Here is a 15,618-nt window from a genome sequence, read left to right as displayed (position 1 = left end):
TTTTACTTGGCTGGCCCACATCCATCCATTAGAAATGCACAAGTAACACTGAACTTTCCTTAGCAGAATTGTTGGGCTATTTGTAGAAAAAGGAGCAGTTTTACTAGTGGCATTTATTGGTTTCTAAAGAATAAATCCAGCAGAGCCATTTAGTTAATAGCAAAATTATGTTTATGAGAGACTATAAGCAGTGCCTTTCTGGATGAGACAGAGGTCTAACTCAGCCAGTATTCTGCTTTCTTAGCAGCCATCCAGATGCTTCAAGATGCTCTTGAGTCATAAGGGGTGATGGGTGCCTTATGAGGAACGGCTAAGGGAGCTGGGCATGTTTAGCCTGGAGAAGGATGTCATATAGAGGAGGGAGAAAGGTTGTTTTCTGCTGCTCCAGAGAAGCGGACACAGAGCAATGGATCCAAACTACAAGAAAGAAGATTCCACCTAAACATTAGGAAGAACTTCCTGACAGTAAGAGCAGTTCGGCAGTGGAATTTCCTGCCAAGGAGTGTGGTGGAGTCTCCTTCTTTGGAGGTCTTTAAGCAGAGGCTTGACAACCATATGTCAGGAGTGCTCTGATGGTGTTTCCTGCTTGGCAGGGGGTTGGACTCGATGGCCCTTGTGGTCTATTCCAAATCTATGATTCAATGATTCTATGAAGCAAAGTAATTCCTGGCTGTCTAGTTCTGAGGCCCAGTGGCGTAGCGTGGGTTGTCAGCACCCGGGGCACAGCCAGCACTGCAGTGAGAGAGAGTGAGTGAGCCAGGTAGGGGCAGAGAGCTGCGAATGCGAGCGCCCCCCCCAGATGTTGCGCCCGGTGCGGCCGGCACCCCCTGCACCCCCCACGCTATGCCACTGCTGAGGCCTGTAAGGTAAGAATGCATTCTTATAATGACCCAAGGGCAAAGAGAGGGTTTGCCTATTGCAGTGATCTCATAGCAGAACTATAGCAGGGGCAGAGAACCACTGGCCCTCTAGATGTTGTTTGACTACAACTCCCATCCATCTGCATGGCCCAATGGTCAGGGGTGGTGGGTGCTGAAAAATATCTGGAGGGTCACAGGTTCCCTATGCCTGCTTTTGCAATTGCTCTCCCTGGAGTTTCTGAGGCTAATTTATTCTCATTAAGATGGACTGGTATCTCCCAGTGTAGCATTTCACCATAACTATGAATGGCAGCCTTTAGGTCATGTATGTGAGAATGTAAAATATACAGCAGTTAAACTGACCATACATAGGGGAGCAGCAAGTTTTGTCTCCCCACCTCTGCAAACAGCAGCTGTTTGGATTTGCCTCATCCATCTTAATGAGAATGATTAAAAATGAGCCCACAATTTTCTGCATAGTCAAAACTGGGGTGCACGTCTTCCAAGACATGCTGCTGGGAGAGTCACACGGCCTGCACCTCACTCTCACCCAAAGTGGCCACCGAGATCTCATGAGAAAAAATGGGGTGTCCTGCCTTGTATTCTGTTTCTTAGTTACACTTGAGTGTGATGCTATAAATTCTAGGCTATAGGGCAACCCCCAGGACTCACTTTTAAAACAAAGTCTGCCCATCTTCACACTGCCTAAGTTTTAAGATAGTGAATGGTTTGCTTGGGAAGAGATGTTCTGTTTCTCTGATCCATTCTGCTGTGTGGCAGAGAGCTGATTGCATCACATTCTTAGTCTCTCTTATTTATTTACAGTATTTTAAAAATACAATGCATGTAAAGAGAATTGACCTTGTTAGAATTAAGGAGCAATTGTTTGGCAGCACGTTCAGGTGTCTCATTAAACAATAGGCTTCTGTTTGGTTTATATGCTGATTTGCCCTGTATGTGTTATTAACTGTTAAATAACATTGCTACTGAAGGAGCATTTTACAGGTGCAAGCGAGGTATCCCAGGCTCTCTGAGAAGCTTCTGATGCAACCTCAACATACCTCTCTAGCTCAAATTAAAATCCAAGCTAGAGAATAACTTCTGGCTCTTTCAGCCAGCCAGTCACCCCAATCCCTGAAACCTCCTCTTCCATTCCCTCTCCATTTACTGGGTGGCAGAACAGGTATGCCCCAGACATGAAAAGAAAGAAAGGACCAATTTCAGATCCCACTTTTCTTTCTAGAGTATGGGTGGCCCTTGGAATTTCCCAGGACTGCAGTAGCAAGGCACGCTTCTGAACTTGGAGTAGCGCAGAAAATAAACAAAAGTACCATATTTTTCGCTCTATAAGACGCACCAGACCATAAGGCGCACCTAGTTTTTGGAGGAGGAAAACAAGGGGGAAAAATATTCTGAATTTCAGAAGCCAGAACAACAAGAGGGATTGTTGCACAGTGAAAGCAGCGATCCTGCTTGCTGTTCTGGCTTCTGGGATAGCTGTGCAGCCTGCATTCGCTCCATAAGACGCGCACACATTTCCCCTTACTTTTTAGGAGGGAAAAAGTGAGTCTTATAGAGCAAAAAATATGGTATTTCTGAAATTATGGGAAAGAGCTCAGTTTCATTCTTCATCAGTGTGGTTTGGGGTAGGAGTGATCTTGCTCGTCACAGTCTTTCTCTCTTTTTAAAAATCACATTTCATTTCTTCAAAAATGCATGGGCCTGTTTCAGTGGTTCAATATGCTGTAGTGGTTAGAGTGCCTGACTAGGACCTGGGAGACCAGGGTTCAAATCCTGACTCAGCCACGGGGCTCACTAAGTGACCTTGGACTAGTCAGTTTAAAAAGGTACCCCTGCCCGAGCGGGCCAGTCTTGACAGACTCTGGGGTTTGTGCGCCCATCTCACTCAAGAGGCCGGGGGCCAGCGCTGTCCGGAGACACTTCTGGGTCACGTGGCCAGCGTGACAACACTGCTCTGGCGAGCCAGAGCCGCACACGGAACGCCGTTTACCTTCCCGCTGGTAAGCGGTACCTATTTATCTACTTGCCCCCGGGGGTGCTTTCGAACTGCTAGGTTGGCAGGCGCTGGGACCGAGCAGCGGGAGCGCACCCCGCCGTGGGGATTCGAACCGCCGACCTTCCGATCGGCAAGCCCTAGGCGCTGAGGCTTTAACCCACAGCACCACCCGCGTCCCCTAGTCCCTAGTCCTAGTCAGTTTATCTCAGCGTAAATGACTTCATATGGTTGTTGTGAGGATGGAATGAGGAGGGGGAGATTCACACCTATCACCCTGAGCCCTCTTTGGAGGAAAGGTGAGCCATAAATGTATTAATAATACAAGTAAATTAAATACATTGAAATATTTGTTTGCCATTCAAGTTTGTAAGGAGCACTCAAACTACAGCTTTTCGCCTTGGGTATCATGGCAAACTGAATTGGCCAAATAGGTAGTACTGCAGTAAGCTGAGCTTGTAAGGAAAAGAAAGTGACCGGGGAGAGGGGGAGTAAGTGGCAACAAAGATGTGGCTCATTCAGAAATATGTCTGAAGTAGGACATCAGTCTCTCGAAGTCCTGTCAGCCATATTCTCTCCATATTGCAGATGAGGATGTGAAAAGTTGATAGAACAGTGACTCGCATAAGGCCATTTGATAGGGTTTGTGACGGAAGTGAAATTTGAATCTTGTCCTGCAAAGATCACATCTCTCAGACTTGGTATATACTGCTCAGGCTGTAAATAGCAGCATAATGTTAGAATCAGGGCATAATCTAAGGATAAGGTTACTCCTTGGATGCATAACACATTATCTTAGCATACTACAAAATTAATTGTTGACTGTGAGTTAACTGAGGAAACCAGAAGCATATGTGGTGATATATGTGAAGCTATGCTCAAATGAAGACATTTGACGAGATCTGTGCATGTTCCTGTCCAGAATTAATCAGTTGCAGCTAGATTGGTGTTGGCTGTGATTGTTTTGGAATTAATCAAAATGGTGTATTAATGATTAACCAGTGCCACTGAGGTAGGACCGAAATATTTCACCCCTTGGTGTCAACTACCTATTGGATACCTATAGGTATGGAAGTTTGCAAAGCACACACAACATACACCAGGTGGTGCAGGTAAGATTAACTACATTCAAGGGTCTTCTAAAATATATCCTGTGAAAATAATGACCTAAGTAATGGGATCTTGTCTAGCCTATACAGCAAAGATTCCTTAGAAAGATATGTGTGAAGAATGCCCCAAGTTTGATAGGCCTTTCAACATAAAGATGCAACTGTATAGATAAACTCATCAGTAGTCCCACTGACGTCATTGAGCTTTATATGTTCCTTATGGACTGTTTTCAGATGACTTGCATGCTTCCACATGCATGAAGATTCCACCTGCTATATTCAGCACCTAGCCAGAAGAGAAATTGTTTTGAACTAAGTTTCTGCACTATGATAGTTCCTTATACATATTATAAGCCCACTGATAACAGTGGTCCTGCCTGGCTTTGGACTGGAGTCATTACAACTTCAGGTTAGCTGACAGTAAAACTGTGCATAAAATTGCATATCTGTGGATACATACCAAATAAAAAATATATAAGCTAAAGCTTTGGGCTTTTAAAGGCTAGAGAACACAGAATGTTTGTTGACTTTCCACCAGTAGAATTCCAGATCCTCCTAGTGTTCCTATTTTCCAGGGACATCCCTGATTTAGCGAAGCCATCCCAGTTTCTGATTTGATCCCACTTTTCCTTAGGATGTCCCTATTTTCATTGGAGAAATGTTGGAGGGTATGGAGTTATCCGACCCCTGAGCCATTGGAAGCCAATCTTGTATAGGGAAGTGTTTTTTTAATGCTTAATGTTTTATTATGTTTTTATATATGTTGGAAGCTGCCCAGAGTGGCTGGGGCAACTCAGTAGGAGGTGTGGAGTATAAATAGTAAAATTATCATTATGGAATGGGACATCCCTATTTTAATAGAGAACTATTGGAGGGTATGGAATTTTCTTAATTTTGCAGTGGTGTGGTCACTGACTTAACAGCTGAGTATACATTAAGAAGAGATAACACATATTTCCTTTATCAGGAAAGAGTATTGCTTCTGAGTGATGAGTTTCTCCAGTTTAGATGATAACTTACAACACTTTACGTTAACACGAAGAAAGCATTCATTTGAATTTCATTCCGTCTAATTTACAAGAAGAAAAGTCCCATCGCCACATTGTTTGTCTGTGCTCTGGAAGGCCAGTTTTTGTTTTGTCCCATTTCTCCCCAAAAGCAGTAACTCTGCTCATGAAGAATGCCTCCATATATATCAGTGGCATTGTTAACCAAATGGTAGCATGTAGAACTTGACAATAAAAATGTACTGCTGCTTCCTGTGAGAGGGAGGCGTTCCAGGTACGCTTGAAGTATTTGTCGTTGAGGTGAAGCCCTTGCAGGGCTGTCAGTGGGATATTTGGCCTCAGCATTCTAAATGTCTCAGGCCACCTTGGGGCTGTTTGATTTACAGGAAATTGTTGGGTGGGGGCTACCTGGACTATGAGCATGATTTTAAGCACAATCCCCTCTGCTCAGTGTGAATAATGTAATGAGCAGTTTGGCCCAAAGTGAGTTGTGGCTAGTGCACATGTGCACGCATAAACAACATAAAGCCGCCCCTCAATTGTAAAATAGCCGCAGTGATTTAGAAGGGATGGGTACCAGAAAAATGAGGACAGTGTGGATGTATGAGTTTGTAGCCCAGCAGAGCTTGATTTCTAAAATTCACCCTGAACACACTTGGATGTCTATCCCTCTGAAATTTGACAGCCTATGTGATTTCTTTTCATTGGCAGCACACACTGCAGCACACAGAACATTTTGTAGTTCTGAATGGCTCGTATATAATCCTTGTCACCTCGCACCTATCTTTTCTTCTCTCCTTTGTCCTTTTTGGGTCACTAGCAGGAATAGCCAGTCATCTCTTACTTTGATCCATCTTTCTGAATTGCCTCTAAGGCATTGTTAGCTTGGCGCTGCCTTCAGGGTTTATAATAAAAGCTCATTTTTAGGTGTCCCATGCCACGTTTATAGCCTGAACACGGTTGCTTGCAGTTAGATGACTTTTTTAGACTTCCTGATTTCACGTTTAAGATCCAAATGTGCAAATACTGACTTAATACAATATTTACCAGGTATTCTACACAGCCCTGATCCTCTACCCGGACTTTGACATTCCTTTTCAGAGGGAACAATGGATGCTTTTCTGCAAGATGGCAAAATGATCTCCCTTTTACTCTGAGGCCTAGTTCTCACACATAGTAGACAAGGCAACTGACCTGTTTTCTGAACTGTTCTACTTAGATGAGGGAATTTATTTATTGATTGGTATGCTTTCCCTGCACATGGAAAACTGATATGTCAAGACAGATGGCTTCACTAGAATCCTCCCTGGTATCTACTTTTCTGTGTGCAAGGATTTTACATATAGAGGAGTATTTGATATTGTGAGCTATCATTGGCAGTCTGAAGTAATGCATTTGAGAAACAGGTTGGCCACCTTATTGTTCATTGTGCCTTAGTTATGGTAACAAATGTCCAGATTCCTTGAATATGTCCTTTGAAACAAATCGTCCTTCCCATTGCTAAGTAGAATAAGCTTTTGTGATTTCCCGACATCTGCTCCTTTTCTTATCACCCACAGCTTTGAGTGTGAAGCCAAATAAGTGGATGCAGAAGGTACTTAATAGAGCATTCAGCATTCCCTCCTAATAGGGAAAACCTCTGTTGTGCTTGTCTGGATGAGAGACAGAGGACAGGAGAAAGGGAGCCAGAGTGCTAAACTATAGGTGAGGTACCTCTAGACCAAACTTGCACCCATCCTCTACTCAAGCTGAGGAGGAGAGAGATGACAGCATAATCAGTTGGGCAGCCTTCTGTCTAAGGAAGGATGCCTTTGAAAGTGGGGATCAGTCCACCTGTCAGCAACATAATCTGCAACTTCAAAGCTTCCCACAGCTTAGCACCTTACCATCTGAGAAGAGAAATGAAAGTGTTCATTGGGCCAGCTGCCAGCTAACCTGATCTCATCTATCAAAACTGTCCCTACAGAAAAGATCTATTGGGGGTCCCCTGATTGTTACCCCACCCTCAGACATGTATTCAAGGAAATTACAGGAGTGAAAACATGCTATAGATGACTGCTTTGGTAAACGGTTCCCATGGCATCTGTGGATACCCACCAATATTTTTTCTCAGGGGAAAATAGTTATTATTGGTCAAATTCTTTAATTCAATGCTTCCATGCAATTTAATAAATACATGCAAGGGGGAGAAGGCGTTTGCATATTTGGGAAAAATATATTAAGAAATGAAGGTTGTCATGGAAGGCTCAGATGACACCAGTCTGAAAAATAGAAAATAACTTTGTTATTTTTCTTAAACAAGAATGTATCAGGATGTTATGGAAGTTGGGCCCCAGCCCAACTCTCTGCCAAGTGGTAGTAAGATTCCAGGGGGCTCCTGGCACTCACCCAAAGCAATCTGTGTTTCTTTGGAGAATGGAGAAACGGCAGAGACTGTCTTAGCTTTAAGAAATATGATTTATTCATATATTTACACCTTCAGTCTGCATGGAGGGAGTCTGAATCTTACAGCAAGAGGGGCTTGTTCCTCACAGCAGTGCAGCACTGGAGTTAAAGGCATCTCTCCCAGCCTTCAGCCAGCCTGCTCAAGATGGATCCTAGTCTTTTTTTCTCCCTCTTCTCAGCACACCTTGCTCTAAAGTCTCTTTTTTTCCCTGTCACTTGAAATACACACCCCGCCACCATGGCAACCTCTATCTGCCCAGGCCCAAGATTCTTCCTAGATGGGCCATCAAACCTTTTTGTCATGTTAATGCCTCTATCCCACGTGAGGTACTGGCTTGGAAAGGAATCTTAGCCTGTACTTTTCCACTGGCCTGCAATCTTCCCTTCAATATTGCAAATAATCAAAATCTTACCATATATTAATTTGTAGGGTTTGGCCCCCTACCCCCAATAGATAACAAGGAAACTCCTTGACACCATCCAGATATAGCTAAGTCCATTGCCACCAGGTGACTAAGCTATATGATAGATGCTATCCAAACACGTGATTTAGGAATAGTCAAGTACATCCAGAAGTTCTGTGGTTGCATTAAAAAGGTCTGTGTTTTTTTCTTACTGCTTGAACACTACCTTCAGGTAGTTAAACTTTACAGTCATAGCCTACCAGTGTCATTCGGCCAAGAAGTCATATACTAAGGGCAAAAGTCTGGCTTTGAACTTGTTCCTAACAAAATTATATTTCTATTCACGATTACATCATATGATAGTGATGGGGAGCCTGTGACCCTCCAGATGATGAGGCACTTACATCATAAATAACCATTGGCCTTGCTGGTTGAGATTGATGGGAGTTTCAGTTCAAGAACATCTGAAGGGTCACAGCTTCCCCATTCCTGGTATGTTGTTTTCTCAGTAGGGCTACGGAAATGGTGGTTGCAGAGAAAAGCAGGTGTGTCTAAGCCCCACTGACAATTCACAGCACTTACAATCCAGTCCTAAAAGTGTGCAGCTTCAACAGGATTTCTTTGTTTTATCACAGACTTAAACACAAAATTAAAACCTGTGTTCTATTGATTAAGCAGGCCTCATAATTTGTAGACCACACCCAATAACACAGACTTCACAAACCTAATTCCATCCAGATGTTTCGAGTTACAGCTTCCATCAGTCCCAGCCACCAGAGCTGAGGCTGATGAGAGTTGTAGTCCAAAACTTGAAGGACACTATGTTGGCAAACACTGCAATGATGGATGGGATCCAGAGATTACTTCCATGGGTGGAAGGGCCTTTCCATGTGTGCAAGACAACCTCACTGATTTCCACTGATTTCCACATTCCACTGCAGCCCCCTCAGTCTCTCTGGAGTGGCTTTTTGGGTGGTATGGGGAGCTGGGGTGGGGGGAGGAAAGCCCTCTTCAGCAAGCAGAATTCTACTTGTGTGGCTGCAGATCAAAAACTATATTATTTACCATTTGCTTTGAAGCAGAGCTGTGAAGATCCCAAATGCCTGATTATTCAGAAAACTAAACAATTTGATTGCTGACTCTTAAGCATTTCAATTCACTCCTAGGATTTTCAAATGTGTTTCGGCTTATGACAGTATGCAGAAAGGAGTTGCTTGATTTAGATGTCTTCTGCAGTAGGCAGTCATGAAGTAGGTCAGTTTTACTGGACTTAAGGACTAGATTTTGGCATTCAAATGTCTCCAATTTTATTTTTTATTTGCTTTGAACTGTTAATGGGAATAGTTATAACACCCTTTCAGTAAGTGGTCTGTTGCCCACAACAGTCCAGCTGACCCTTATTTATTTATTTATTTATTTACCACCACCCCTCTGATGTATACACCATTCAAGATGACATAGATCAGTTAAAAGCTGCAATTTGAGAGTAAAACCATAACATAATTAAAATACAATAGAGATCAGACATGACAGATTAAAGTAGTGTCCTAAGCATTGCAGAAGCTTGCTGGAATACAAAAACACACACCAACTGTTGAACAGCAAAAGAGGGGACCACTAAAACTCATGATGTGATGTGTTGCACAGCTTCGACAAGGAAGTCTTCTCTGATCACCGCAGCCACCCTTTCACCATAGGTGTAACACAGGGAAGGACGTCTCCACCAGATCTTGGCCAGGGAACATGTTGAAAACACCTTTCTTACCTTCTTGCAGGAGAGGCCCATATTCCACTCATAGTCATATGTGCTTTCACAGAAAGAGAAACAAGTGCAAAGGACCAGGAGTTGGTCTGTGGTGTGGCAAGCTCAGGAAGTAGCCTTTCCAAAGGTTTAACTTTAGTATAAAACTGACAAGGGAGTGCAAATATGTGGGAGGATCTACAACAGGGTTTCCCATACTTGGGACTCCAACTGTTTTTAGACTACAACTCCCATCATCCCTAGCTAGCAGGGCCAGCGGTCAAGGATGATGGGAACTGTAGTCCAAATACAGCTGGAGACCCAATTTTTGGAAACCCTGCTCTAGGTTCAGAGGCAGCAGGGGCACCAATCTGAATAAAATGTTGGGTAACCCAGGTAAGCCCTGCCCTGCATAATCGATCACAAGATATGGTGCACACACCTGATCTAGAAGGTAATGGCAAAATGAGTGCCCATAAGTGGCCAGCCTGATGTATCTCGGTATTCTCATGCAGAGTGTGGAGGTGTGATAGCTCCTCCCTGTTTCTCCCCAGCATCTGGCATTGCAAGGTATGTTGTCTGTGAATGTGGTTCTATTTTGCTATTATGGCTAACAACAGATGGGCAAATGCATGTACGACTGACTTAATACTTTCCCAAAGGCTTTCATATTTTTGCTAAAATGTTAGTATTATCAAAAATGGCAAGCAATATCAATAACCTTGCCTAAAACTGGAGTGGGGAGCCGTTGGTCTTAAATGTTGTTGGACTACAAATCCAGCTAGCCCTGGCTAGTGGCCATGCTGACTTGGGTTTATGGGAGTTGTTATGCAACATCTAGGGGGCCAAAGGTTCCCCATCCCCGTTTTAAAACGTCGGGTGTAGCAAAATATTTGGCAAGCAGTTGTCTAGATTTAAGGGTGATGTTTCTGGACTTCTTTTTTGGCATGGCTGTTTTCAGAGTTATGGAAATCCGTCATGTCCTGGAGACAGACAGGCTGGCTGCGAAAATTTTAATAATATTTGCGACCTATAAAACATATTTCTTGAAATCGAGCAAAAGCGAATAATTATTGTGGGCAGTTGCTGCAAATGATTAACTCACCCCAAAAGCAGTGCTACTTAACAAGCTTGGTAAATGCTATCAAAGTGACAGGTAAGATAGATTTACAGCAAAACAATCAAGTTGCAAGACTGAATTTTGTGCCGCTGGTAAATGAGGGGATCTGAAGGTGGATGGAAGCTGTCTGCTTGAGGAGACTGTTTCAGGGAAAGGAAAGAAATATAGCTCTGCAGAGCATCATACATTTGTTTTTTCTTGCATCTTGCTGGCTGGGACAAGTGTAGCTGTATCTCCTTAGTGTGGAAAAACCCCAAAACAGCAGTGTTGAAGGAGAAGTGGAGCAAGCAGCCCAGTGTAGTATTTAGGGCTGGAATGAACAGGGGTAGTTCATTGAAAAGCGGCTAGAACTGGAACTTGTTCCTTGGTGAGAGAGAGAACAGGGAATTTCTGTCTTGTCCAGGCAAGAACCAGCTGCCTGTCTCCATACAATGGTACCTCAGGCTACAAACACCTTGGGTTACAAACACTTCAGGTTACAGACTCCACTAACCCGGAAGTAGTACCTCGGGTTAAGAACTTTACCTCAGGATAAGAACAGAAATCGTGCGCTGGCGGTGCAGCGGCAGCAGGAGGCCCCATTAGCTAAAGTGGTACCTCAGGTTAAGAATGGTTTCATGTTAAGAATGGACCTCTGGAACAAATTAAGTTCTTAACCAGATGTACCACTGTATTTAATCCAGGACTCATTCAATCCTGAGCTCTTTTACTGGATATCTTTTATGAATCTTGATTTTACAACTCCTGTAACAAGCACATATAATTGAATGATCCATTGCTTAACTGAGATTCTCCTATAGTGTCCTGTATTTTTATTTTATGTATTTATTTTTACATTCATATCCCACCTTTCCCTTTTTAGAGTTCAAGGAGGCACATATCGTTTTCTCATTTTCCCCATTTTTATCCTCACAGCAGCCCAGTGAGGTATGTTAAGCTGAGAGTGAATGGTTGGCTCAGAGTCACCCAGTGACCTTCATGACCAAGTAGGGATCTGAATCCTGGTCTCCTAGATCTTGGTCTGACACACTAACCAATACACCTTACTGGCTCCTGAGGCATTTCCTAGAACAGATGTAGCCAACATGGTGCCCTCCCAGAAGGACTGCAAGTCCCATCATCCCTCACTATTGGCCATGCTGGTTGGCACTGATGGGAACTGTAGCCCAAAACATCTGTAGGGTACTATGTTGGTTACCCCTGTTCTGTAAAGTTTGCCTGTACTTTTAAGAGAAGGAAGTTGTCAGTCACATGGACAGGAAGTTGCAAAATTATTGCATGGGTTGTTTAATAAAGCGCTGTTTGTGTTTGCTTTTGAAACAAAGCTTTTGAGCATTACTTTGCAAACAACAATAATGTTGCAGAACCACTCCAAAATAGGCAACATTCGATTTTCATTTGTGGTCTTGGTGATATTGATCCTTCTGTTGCCATTCTGAGTGCATTAGATGAGGAATGAGCTGAACCAGAAAAAATGTCATCACCCAGTTTTTTTTTTATTTTTCCAGTCTTAAGTTTCGTATGTCCCACATATGTTAGTTAATTTTCATTTGCATTCTTGTGCACACTTCTCCAAATACACACATTTTTGTAAGCAATTTCCCCTAATACAATCAGTGTTTATTTTCAGCAATATCTGCATTTTTTTGCATGCATTTTCCTCTAATATACACATTTTGTATGCACTCTTTGGTTGGAGAGCTGCATCACAAACGTTGGAGAAGTGTGAATTTTGAAGGGTTCATTCATTGGTTCATAAAGTGCAAATTTGATGGGTTTGCATTAAAAAGTGGACCAAGTAAATTTCTCCCCATCCCTTGATATGAGGATCAATGAGCTAATTTTCTACCTAGTGGAAATAAAAGTCCTGTGAAGGGCACTGCAAGATAAACTGTTAGAGATGAGGGTTGTTTCTTGATGATGAAGGGTTTCCCAGTTAGGAAAGATGTTTGTAGAGGACATCCAGGAAAGTTCTGTGGCATGATGGCATATAAGAAGGCAGCAATTTCTGTTCCGACCTGTATTTGCCCCACAACCATTGCTGGTTTCTGTTCCACGGCAGTTTGAATAAAGGTAAAGGGACCCCTGACCCTTAAGTCCAGTCACAGATGACTCTAGGGTTGTGGCACTCATCTCGCTTTACTGGCCGAGGGAGCCAGCATTTGTCCGCAGACAGCTTCCGGGTCATGTGGCCAGCATGACTAAGCTGCTTCTGACGAACCAGAGCAGCGCACGGAAACGCCTTTTACCTTCCCACTGGAGCAGTACCTATTTATCTACTTGCACTTGATGTGCTTTTGAACTGCTAGATTGGCAGGAGCTCACCCCGTCACAGGGATTCGAACTGCCGACCTTCTGATCGGCAAGCCCTAGGCTCTGTGGTTTAGACCACAGCTCCACCCGCGTCCCTCGCAGTTTGATTATTACTACATTATTCATCTTGCTATCTTCTACTTAATGTAAGTTGCAAAGTATTTACCTAACTTACATACATTTCGATGCAAGGGCCATGTCAAAACATTGTTTTCATTAATTACATTTCATTTGTGGACATTAAAAAAACAGCAACAACAGTAATGTAAAAAAAAAAATTGATTGTATTCTCCTGACTCATTTCCATTCCTGGACATTGCAAACGGCAGCAATTTCTTCTTCCTTTTCCATTTTAAATCTCCCACATCTATAATGATGGAATATTCGGGGGGGGAGTCTAATTAATAAGTTAGTGTTCTTTATTCCCCAGTGTGAAAATGGTGTCTAGACTGATCCTCTGGAATCAGGAAGTTCAGGGTTTGAATCTCATCTTTTCCATAAACTTACATAAGCTGCCCCCCACCTCAGCTTCAGTCACCCCATTTACAAAATAAGTAATATTGATTTATTTTGCAGGATTCTTTCAGGATAATGTACACTAACCATTTTGAACAGTCGAAAGTGTTATATATAGACACAGATATTAAAGTTGTTCTTGTTGTAATGTACCTGATGAGTATGCTTACCACTGTATCCCAACATGAAGAAACCTTCGGCAGTTGTTCCTTCTCTGCAGTAGTGAATAGGTGGGCAATTGCAATACCAATTGGCTCCTCATTTCCCTTGTCACATAAACGCTGTAGAGTCAACAATCATTCTTAGGTCACTAAGCATTCAAAAATAGAAGGGTTGCAGATTCCAAACATTTTGTTGCAAACAGGAAATAAACTTCTGGTTTCCCTTTTAGGAAGCCAAGTGAGCCAGTGAGATCTAAAAGCCTTGGAAGCAAAATAAAAGCATATAAGAGAAAGCTCCTCATTCAAAGAATCTGGGTTGATGCTATTAAAAGGAGGCACAATATTTACAGTATTTTCCAGGCTGGTCACCCGATCCAAGAAAAATGAAGTCAATCAGGGTTTATTTCTTGTGCGGCATGCTGCTTTAAATTGTCTGAAAACTGATTTTGCTCTGCATTGCAAGTTTGAATGTGGAATCTGAACAGTGAACAAAGTTGTTGTGAGTTTCCTGCCTGTGTACTTTTCTGGTTTCTCTTATTGCAGACAAACCCGTCCAGTGCTGAAAATAGCTCAAATGCTCCTAGAACAGTAGCTGCAGCCAGCAGCTGAAATTCTTTCATGCTCTTATCGCCCTCTCTTTTCCTCTCTATTGCAGGTTCTTGTTCTTCAGTTAAACTTAGACCTTTACAGAAGCTAAACATCAAGAAAGGACTGAGTTAACAAGATCTTGATGTACAAGAACAAAAATATTAAAATCTCCTACATCTGAAAAACAAGAAGACTCGTCTGACCGGTAATTTTCTCTTTGTGTGTGTGCTTGTGTGTGTGTGTGTGTGTGTGTGTGTGTGTGTGTGTGTTAGGGATTTACAATTTCATTCTGCATTCATAGCTGGCATTCCTTGGTCATTAATTAACATACTGTAAGAACCTGCCATAGAGAGTTGGTATTTCTTAGAGAGAGAGAGAGAGAGAGTGTGTCTCTTTGAAATCTCAGCAAGCTAAGGGTGTGCAGAGGCATGTGAGATTTATGCTGTGTATTGCTAAATAATTAGTAATTCAGGAAATTTAATGAAATGCTAATCTTGTTTTTAAGAAAAGAATTTATTTTTCCTATTAATTTCTTTGGTCTGGTAATTGCCTTTGAAAAGGTCTGAAGCAAACTAGTCAGTGACTTTCTTTTTAAATTGTTTGCTAGCTTTCAAGTACTTGAAACTCGGAATACTATAATTTGCTGCCATACTCCATTTCTCCTGGAAAAAAGGGAGGGAAATAAGGGAATGTAATTGTATATTTTTGAGTTGATCTGTATTTCCTTGTCCTTGGTATTCTGATACAGTAAATGTTCAGAATTCATTTCAGTATCTGCAGTGACAGCCGTCGCCAGCCTTCCAATGACAGCCTGAAGTGGGTACAGGAAAAGCTTTATCTCTTCATTTTGCTGAAAATATACTTGCTATGGGTTGCCGCCGCCTTCTTCTGCCTTCAGTTTATTAATCTCTTCTCAACTTTGCCTTGCAACTTGCTTCTTGAATAGCAAAAGTATATAAGTAGCTCCACTTGCCTTCCTGAAATCCTTCGGTCGTGACCTGTCCCTTTTTTTCTGTCAGACTCCTTGGTCTGACCACTGTCCAGCTGCCATGATGAAGGGTTAAAGCTTCCTTATGCAAATGTTCTGTTGGCTTTGAAAAAAGGCACCCACCTTAGCTGAAAGGTTGGTGGGTAGACTGCCAATTCCCAGGAAAATGTGGATGAAGGAAATTGTTGCTAGTTATTTATATCCTGCTTTTCAAACTAGTTTTCTAAAGGAGCTTCACAATAAGAGCATAACAATAAAGCACAGTATGCAGATAAAAGCATAACAGCATTTAAAAACCAGAACAGAGAAATAAAAACAGCAGAAATCAATCATAAAGCCCTTTATGGAATTA

General features: G+C 42.4%; 1 protein-coding gene across 33 annotated transcripts in view; it reads left to right on the top strand.

Moving 5' to 3' along the window:
* The window catches only part of SORBS2 (sorbin and SH3 domain containing 2), a gene marked incomplete at its 3' end in the record, with an annotated part of 177,085 nt that overhangs the window by 15,567 nt on the left and 145,900 nt on the right, over positions 1-15,618 (top strand). For all 33 annotated transcript variants that reach the window (XR_014223452.1, XR_014223453.1, XR_014223454.1 and 30 more), the window contains one exon: positions 14,346-14,483. The remainder of the gene's footprint in view (positions 1-14,345; positions 14,484-15,618) is intronic.

This window comes from Podarcis vaucheri (assembly GCF_965113315.1).
Source record: "Podarcis vaucheri genome assembly, chromosome: 9".
NCBI classification, from domain to species: domain Eukaryota; kingdom Metazoa; phylum Chordata; class Lepidosauria; order Squamata; family Lacertidae; genus Podarcis; species Podarcis vaucheri.
Note: the sequence above shows the minus strand (reverse complement) of the source record. Positions and strands in the feature narration are given on the sequence as shown.